Here is a 9931-nt window from a genome sequence, read left to right on the forward strand (position 1 = left end):
TCTTTCTCCACACTGCAGATATAAGCGGTCTTATTCCTTTTTTTTTGTGGGTGCTGAGTTGTAGTGTGGAATTAATTTGAGGGAGAAAGTATGCAGTGCGCTCAGTGCGCTGTGGAAAAATTGACCACGCCCCTAGCCACACCCATTTGGCAATGAAGACCATTCAGCAGACGCCCCGGACTGTTCATTCCTCGTTGTATCAGCCAGAACGTTCCCATATTTATATAATCTTCGCTATGTTGCTTTTTTGTGCCTGTAAGGTCGTGTTCACACGTTGCATAAATCCTGTGGTTTTTTGCAGGTGTCCGCACCATGCTACGCAATAACAATCTTCTCTGATTATTACAATTTTGCTTCATTTTTATGTCTTTTCTCCATTATTTCATGTGTTTTTGGGGCAAATGTGAAACCGCCTTTTTAAAGGGATCCTGTCACCAGATTTGGGGCCTATAAGCTGCAGCCACCACCAGTGGGCTCTTATATACATGCTAACATGCTGTATATAAGAGCCCAGGCCGCTGTGAAGAATGTAAAAATCACTTTATAATCACCTAAACGGTCGCGGCGGAGGAGTTGGGTCATATGGGTGTCTCCGTTCTCTGGTGTCGGCGCATCCTCTTTTGGCCATCTTTGTTGTCCTTCTGACGCATCCTACGTCATACACACGCGCTGGTCCCACGCAGGCACACTACAATACGTTCATTTGCCCTTGTCAGGGCAGATCAAAGTGCGCCTGCGCAGGACCTCAATGCCGGTGAGTGTGGATGATGTAGGACACGTCATGCACGCCAGCTTCAAAAGAAGGACGGCAAAGATGGCCGAAAGAGGAGGCAACGGAGACACCCATATGACCTAACTCCACCGCAGCAACCATTTTAGGTGAGTATTATAAAGTAATTTTTATGTTCTACACAGCGGCCTGGGCTCTTATATACAGTATGTTAGAATGCCGTATATAAGAGCCCACTGGTGGTGGCCACAGGTTATAGTCACCAAATCTGGTGACAGGTTCCCTTTCAGTGTTTTTTATAGTGCAGAAAACTTTGTTTCTGCTCCAAATTGAAGCCTCTGGAAAAAAAAAAAAGCACCAAAACCGCAGAGTTCAGCGGCGTCCTTACATGGAATCACATCCACTTTGCTTGGACAGTTAAAGGGAACCTGTCACTAGTATTTTCACTATTAAACTAAAAGTGTCACCTTCTGCAGCTCCTGGGCTGCATTCTATGAATGTGCACCTTGTTCCCTGACTCCCCTTACGCAGGGGCTGAATATTTCAGCAAGACAATGATCCAAAACACCGCTCCAAATCTACTCAGGCATTCATGCAGAGGAACAATTACAATGTTCTGGAATGGCCATCCCAGTCCCCAGACCTGAATATCATTGAACATCTGTGGGATGATGTGAAGCGGCTGTCCATGCTCGGTGACCATCAAACTTAACTGAACTGGAATTGTTTTGTAAACAGGAATGGTCAAATATACGTTCATCCAGGATCCAGGAACTCATTAAAAGCTACAGGAAGCGACTAGAGGCTGTGATTTTTGCAAAAGGAGGATCTACAAAATATTAATGTCACTTTTATGTTGAGGTGCCCATACTTTTGCACCTGTCAAATTTTGTTTAAATGCGGATTGCACATTTTCTGTTAGTACAATAAACCTCATTTCAATCCAGAAATATTACTCAGTCCATCAGTTATTAGATATATGAAACTGGAATAGCTGCTGCAAAAACCCAAATTGTTATAAAGAAAAAATTAATTAACATTAATAGGGGTGCCCAAACTTTTTCATATGACTGTATATACATATTATATATTATTTGCACCCCTTAATTTTTTTCCATAGATTGTATGATGGAAATGTACCAAAGTTATATTCTCTGTATTTTTTAATTAGTGGTCCAAAGTAATACAACAATAAAACATTGTCAATTTCAAAGAAGAAACAGAATGAAAAGCACGTGCAGCAATAAAGGCACCCCCCCTAATTAATACTTGGCTGCTCACCCTTTCGTATTGGTGACAGCCTCTACACGTTTCTTGCGGCCATCTATAGGCGTCTTGCACTTCTCCGCTGGTATTTTCTCCCACTCTTCCTTTGCAGTTTGTTCAGGCTCCTGAATGTTTGCCGGGTTCTTTTTCCCAATGGTAGATTTCAGCTCATCCCAAAGATTGTCAATGGGATTGAGGTCAATTCCTCATTGCTGGCCATTGTAAAACAGTCCATTTTTTCTTTTTCTTCCATTCCTGTGTACTTTTGGGTCAATGTCTTGATGGAGGACCCATGATCTTCTACTCAGCCAAGTTTTCTTACACTGGGTTGGACATTTCGCACTAAAATTTCTTAATAATTCTCTGATTTCATAATTCCTGTGATACAGACAAGTCCTTCAGTACCAGACACAGCAAAGAAACCCCACAGCATTATGAATCCTCCACCATGCTTAACTGTTGGTAGGGTGTTATTTTCCTTATAAGCTTCATCACGCCATCTGTAAAGAAACTGTTGCTTTGCATTACCAAAAAGGTCTATTTTTGTTTAATCTGTCCACAGAACATTTTCTCAGAAGGATTGTGGTTTGTAAAGATACTCTTTGGCCAAGATCAGTGGTTTTCTTTTTATGTCTTTTCTTCAGCAATGGTTTCTTCGTTGGCCTTTGCCCATAAAGCTCTAGTTGGTTTACTATGCGGCGTATGCTACTTATTGAAACCATGAGCCCAGACTGTTTTAGGTTGGCCTACAGATTTTTGGATGTTTGAGGTGGTGTTTTCTCCACCACTCGCACCCTTCGAGGAGAATTTTTCTCTATCTCCCACGACCAGAGAGATTCTTGATGGTTCCATGCTTGGCAAACTTCTTAATAACTGCGCATTGTTAAACCTGGGATACCAAGGTCTTTGGAGATGGCCTTATACCCTTTGGAAGTCTTGAGTTTTTTAATAATAGCAGTTCCAATGTCCTAAGAGAGCTCCTTTGTCTTCACCATTGTGACAAAGGAACAGGGCCGACCTACCATGTGGCTTTTTATAACTCTGAAGTCATCATTCATTGGCTAATTTATGTCACATGGGCACCAACAATTTATCACAAGTGATTCTCATTTGCGCTTTGGTAATTAACACGAGCGCTTGATACAAAAAAAAAGCTGATATTTCACATTATGTACTTAAACTTTTTGGGTGCCGATAACGATGAGCAGGACTGCATCTATACACATTTGGCGCTATATTTTTTGCCTCTTCTCATAGTGGCCTCTATCTTATCACCCGTCGGCTGTTGTGAATCTCCATCATGACATTCTGGAAGTTGTAGTTTTGCAACAGATTGAGAGTCGCAGGCCAGAGTTCTTATAGGATACAGCATATACCTTTGAAAGTTTGTTGACCAACCAATTTGGTGAATTATTGATCAAGCAAATTTTTAAGTTTTTCCTTTTTCATCATCCCTAACTAAATCCCGTTACACATTATAAAGCTTCCAACCAAACAACTGTTATCTCCCCACCTCATACATACACAAGAACACTTCTCTGTCCTCCTCCTCCAGAACCCTATTGTGATACTTGGCGTGAGAACAACCGCGGGCATTGAATGAGTTGAACTGATGAGTTTATTGCTGCGGGCTCTTGTGATACTTGGCGTGAGAGCCGCGAGCACTAACCTGCGGTGAATTCATGCTGTCACTTCTCATCCCTGCCCATGGCCGCTCACACGTTGCTGTGTGACCCCCTGCAGTGACCTGGGGTGACCTCATGAGGTTATCTCAGTTCACTGCAGTGATTCTCACACAGCAGTGTGTGATCCTGCAGTGACTGCTCTTCCTGCCAGTGAATAACAATCTGTGTTTCATTGGCTGATCCAGCGAGTATGGGAATGCTGTGGGACCCCCTTTTGGATTATGTTGGACCGTGGGTTAGGGTTTTTGTAGGGAAATAAACTGGTGAATAATAATTTTGTCTTTATTTCTTTAATCAGTTTCTATTTTTATGTCTTTCAGATTCATTTTCGGGGAATGTCATGGGACATCGCTATGGATTATGGTAGAGGTTTTTTTTTAAATAACTTTTAAAAACTTGGTGATCAAGGGCTGTAGTAGGAGTGTGTTTGTTCAAATATTTTTTTTTTCTATATTTATACTGGATTAGAGGTTAGGGTGTCTGATAGATGCCCACCCATTACTAATACCAGAGGTTAATGACAGCTGGCAATTCATAGCTGGCATCAACCCCATATATTACCCCATTTGCCGCTGCATAAGGACAACAGGAAGAGCCGAGTACAGCACCAGATTTGGTGCATCTAATAGATGCGCCACCTCTCTCTGGGGTGACTGCTAACTGCTATTTTTTGGCTGGGAAGGACCAAATAGCCATGGCCCTTCCCACCCTAAAAATATCAAGCCGCAGTTGTCTGCTGTCCCTTGGCTGGTTTTGTAAAAGTGGGAAGGAACCTACACTTTTTTTTTTAAATTATTTGTTCAAATAATTAAAAACTCTGCTTGGGATCCCCTCTATTTTTCAAAATCAGCCAAGGTACAGCAGACATCTGAGGGTTGCAGCCTGCAGCTGCTGCTGTACTTGTACTGGTTATGAAAATAAGGGGGAACCCCTCAGTTTTTGTTTTTTTGTCATAACATATATTTATTAATTCTGTTAAATAGCTGTACAAGCTATCTATTATCTATCTCTCTACCCCTCTATAAATCATCTATTATCTAGCTATCATCTATCTATCCATTTATCTATCTATCCCTCTTTATATCTATTATCTATCTATCTATCTATCTATCTATCCCTCTATCTATCTATCTATCTATCTATCTATCCATCTATCTATCTATCCCTCTATCTATTATCTACAGTTAGGTCCAGAAATATTTGGACAGTGACACAAGTTTTGTTATTTTAGCTGTTTACAAAAACATGTTCAGAAATACAATTATATATATAATATGGGCTGAAAGTGCACACTCCCAGCTGCAATATGAGAGTTTTCACATCCAAATTGGAGAAAGGGTTTAGGAATCATAGCTCTGTAATGCATAGCCTCCTCTTTTTCAAGGGACCAAAAGTAATTGGACAAGGGACTCTAAGGGCTGCAATTAACTCTGAAGGCGTCTCCCTCGTTAACCTGTAATCAATGAAGTAGTTAAAAGGTCTGGGGTTGATTACAGGTGTGTGGTTTTGCATTTGGAAGCTGTTGCTGTGACCAGACAACATGCGGTCTAAGGAACTCTCAATTGAGGTGAAGCAGAACATCCTGAGGCTGAACAAAAAGAAAAAATCCATCAGAGAGATAGCAGACATGCTTGGAGTAGCAAAATCAACAGTTGGGTACATTCTGAGAAAAAAGGAATTGACTGGTGAGCTTGGGAACTCAAAAAGGCCTGGGCGTCCACGGATGACAACAGTGGTGGATGATCGCCGCATACTTTCTTTGGTGAAGAAGAATCCGTTCACAACATCAACTGAAGTCCAGAACACTCTCAGTGAAGTAGGTGTATCTGTCTCTAAGTCAACAGTAAAGAGAAGACTCCATGAAAGTAAATACAAAGAGTTCACATCTAGATGCAAACCATTCATCAATTCCAAAAATAGACAGGCCAGAGTTAAATTTGCTGAAAAACACCTCATGAAGCCAGCTCAGTTCTGGAAAAATATTCTATGGACAGATGAGGCAAAGATCAACCTGTACCAGAATGATGGGAAGAAAAAAGTTTGGAGAAGAAAGGGAACGGCACATGATCCAAGGCACACCACATCCTCTGTAAAACATGGTGGAGGCAATGTGATGGCATGGGAATGCATGGCTTTCAATGGCACTGGGTCACTTGTGTTTATTGATGACATAACAGCAGACAAGAGTAGCCGGATAAATTCTGAAGTGTACCGGGATATACTTTCAGCCCAGATTCAGCCAAATGCCGCAAAGTTGATCGGACGGCGCTTCATAGTATAGATGGACAATGACCCCAAACATACAGCCAAAGCTACCCAGGAGTTCATGAGTGCAAAAAAGTGGAACATTCTGCAATGGCCAAGTCAATCACCAGATCTTAACCCAATTGAGCATGCATTTCACGTGCTCAAATCCAGACTTAAGACGGAAAGACCCACAAACAAGCAAGACCTGAAGGCTGCGGCTGTAAAGGCCTGGCAAAGCATTAAGAAGGAGGAAACCCAGCGTTTGGTGATGTCCATGGGTTCCAGACTTAAGGCAGTGATTGCCTCCAAAGGATTCGCAACAAAATATTGAAAATAAAAATATTTTGTTTGGGTTTGGTTTATTTGTCCAATTACTTTTGACCTCCTAAAATGTGGAGTGTTTGTAAAGAAATGTGTACAATTCCTACAATTTCTATCAGATATTTTTGTTCAAACCTTCAAATTAAACGTTACAATCTGCACTTGAATTCTGTTGTAGAGATTTCATTTCAAATCCAATGTGGTGGCATGCAGAGCCCAACTCGCGAAAATTGTGTCACTGTCCAAAGATTTCTGGACCTAACTGTATCTACTATATCTATCTATTTATCTATCCTTCTATCTATCTATCTATTTATCTATCCTTCTATCTATCTATCTATCTATCTATCTACACCGTGTGCAGAATTATTGAGCAAGTTGTATTTTAGAGGATTTTTTTTATTATTGATCAACAACTATGTTTTCAATCAACCCAAAAGACTCATAAATATCAAAGATTAATATTTTTGGCAGTTGGAGTGGGGTTTTTAGATTTGGCTATCTTAGGAGGATATCTGTTTGTGCAGGTGACTATTACTGTGCAGAATTATTAGGCAAATTAATAAAAACCAAATATATTCCTATCTCACTTGTTTATTTTCACCAGGTAAACCAATATTACTGCACAAAATTTAGAAATAAACATTTCTGACATGCAAAAACAAAACCCAAAAAAATGAGTAACTAATATAGCCCCCTTTCTTTATGATGACACTCAGCAGCCGACCATCCATAGATTCTGTCATTGCTTGATCTGTTTACGATCAACATTGTGTGCAGCAGCCACCACAGCCTCCAGACGCTGTTCCCAGAGGTGGACTGTTTTCCCTCCCTGTAGATCTTACACATTTTATGAGGGACCACAGGTTCTCTATGGGGTTCAGATCAGGTGAACAAGGGGGCCATGTCATTATTTTTTCATCTTTTAGACCTTTACTGGCCAGCCACGCTGTGGAGTAGTTGGATGCATGTGATGGAGCATTGTCCTGCATGAAAATCATGTTTTTCTTGAACGATACCGACTTCTTCCTGTACCACTGTTTAAAGAAGTTGTCTTCCAGAAACTGGCAGTAGGTCTGGGAGTTGAGCTTCACTCCATCCTCAACCCGAAAAGGTCCCACAAGTTGATCTTTGATGATACCAGCCCATACCAGTGCCCACCTCCACCTTGCTGGCATCTGAGTTGGAGTGGAGCTCTCTGCCCTTTACTGATCCAGCCTCTGGCCCATCAAGAGTCACTCTCATTTCATCAGTCCATAAAACCTTTGAAAAATTAGTCTCAAGATATTTCTTGGCCCAGTCTTGACGTTTTATCTTATGTTTCTTGTTCAGAGGTGGTGGTTTTTCAGCCTTCCTTACCTTGGCCATGTCCCTGAGTATGGCACACCTTGTGCTTTTTGATACTCCAGTAACGTTGTAGCTCTGAAATATGGCCAAACTGGTGGCAAATGGCATCTTGGCAGCTTCACGCTTGATTTTCCTCAATTCATGGGCAGTTATTTTGCGCCTTTTTTGCCCAACACACTTCTTGCGACCCTGTTAGCTATTTGCCATGAAACGCTTGATTGTTCGGGGATCACGCTTCAAAGGTTTGTCAATTTCAAGACTGCTGCATCCCTCTGCAAGACTCTTACAATTGTGGACTTTTCAGAGCCCGTCAAATCTCTCTTCTGACCCATTTTGCCAAAGGAAAGCAAGTTGCCTAATAATTAAGCACAGCTTATATAGGGTGTTGATGTCATTACACCGCACCCCTCCTCATTACAGAGATGCACATCACCGGATTTACTTAATTGGTAGTTGGCTCTCAGCCTAAACAGCTTGGAGTAGGACGACATGTATAAAAAGTATCATGTGATCAAAATACTCATTTGCCTAATAATTCTGCACACAGTGTATCTATCTATCTATCTATCTATCTACCCCTATATCTATCATCTATCTATTCCTCTATATATTATCTATCTATCTGTCTATCTAGGTAAAATATATCTTTGTACCGTGTTATCCAGTATAGATAAAAAAAGTTTTTTAAAAGAACTGAGAGTCCTCAGTGGTTGATACCTTTTAATGGCTAACTGAAAAGATGGTAATAATAGCAAGCTTTTGAGACTACTCAGGTCTCTTCATCAGGCATGGTACCATGCCTGATGAAGAGACCTGAGTAGTCTCAAAAGCTTGCTATTATTACCATCTTTTCAGTTAGCCATTAAAAGGTATCAACCACTGAGGACTCTCAGTTCTTTTAAAAAAACATTTATCTGTCTAGCATTTATCTATCACCTTGGCTTATTGCATCTTTTACACATATAAAAACCATTCATTTCAGTATCCTGTTTTTTTTCCTGTACTGGTCACATGGACGACACATGGATGTCACACACGGATACACGGATGTCCACATCGGACTGTGAAAAACTCAGATAACTCTCTCTTTGTCCTTTTACAATCCAGTTTCTGCTCCTTACTCTCTACTGAAACTGCTGTTACTAAAGTCTCTAATGATCTACTAATAGCTATATCTTATGGTCACTGCTCTCTGCTGATTCTTTTGGATCTCTCTGCTGCATTTGATACTGTGGATCACCGGCTCCTCCTCACTGTGCTCCACTCTATCTGGCTCAAAGACATCACTCTCTCCCGGTTCTCCTCCTACCTCTCTGACCACTCATTCACTGTATCCTTTGCCGGCTCCTCTTCACCTTACGGTCGGGGTTCCTCAGGGCTCAGTTCTAGGCCCTTTCTTCTTCTCTCTATACACTGCCCCTATTGGACAAACCATCAGTACATTCGATTTTCAGTACCATCTCTATGCTGATGACACCCAATTATACACATCACCCCTGCAATACTGCAAAACACCAGTGATTAGATGGTAGAAAATGTATATATTTTATTGATGAAAAATAGCTAAAAAGCAGACAGACAATCTTGGATTAAAATTAGCAGAGACAAAAAATGGTGAGTACCAATAGATGGCGCCCTCACCCCACAGTAGGTATATGGTAGCACATGTTAGAAATAAACGCACAGCACATGAAGGGCTAAAAAGCCAAGATTACATACAGCTAAAATGTGCTGCTGACTATTAGATGCCTGTTACTTATACATCACAATACATAGTGTCAAAAAGTCTTGTAACAAAGCACTGAATATACATTGCAGCCAAACATACCTAAATGGTGGATGAGAGCCCAAATCCCCGACCCATAGGTTTCGGTGTAACTCCTTCTTCCGGGGAACCCCCCCGGACCCCCGGAAGGAGTTACACCGAAACCTATGGGTCGGGGATTTGGGCTCTCATCCACCATTTAGGTATGTTTGGCTGCAATGTATATTCAGTGCTTTGTTACAAGACTTTTTGACACTATGTATTGTGATGTATAAGTAACAGGCATCTAATAGTCAGCAGCACATTTTAGCTGTATGTAATCTTGGCTTTTTAGCCCTTCATGTGCTGTGCGTTTATTTCTAACATGTGCTACCATATACCTACTGTGGGGTGAGGGCGCCATCTATTGGTACTCACCATTTTTTGTCTCTGCTAATTTTAATCCAAGATTGTCTGTCTGCTTTTTAGCTATTTTTCATCAATAAAATATATACATTTTCTACCATCTAGTCGTTGTACAGAATTTTCCTTTTTTCCGTCTATATCAATCTGTATATGGCTTTATCCATA

Source organism: Anomaloglossus baeobatrachus, chromosome 6, assembly GCF_048569485.1.
Source record: "Anomaloglossus baeobatrachus isolate aAnoBae1 chromosome 6, aAnoBae1.hap1, whole genome shotgun sequence".
Taxonomy (NCBI): Eukaryota; Metazoa; Chordata; class Amphibia; order Anura; family Aromobatidae; genus Anomaloglossus; species Anomaloglossus baeobatrachus.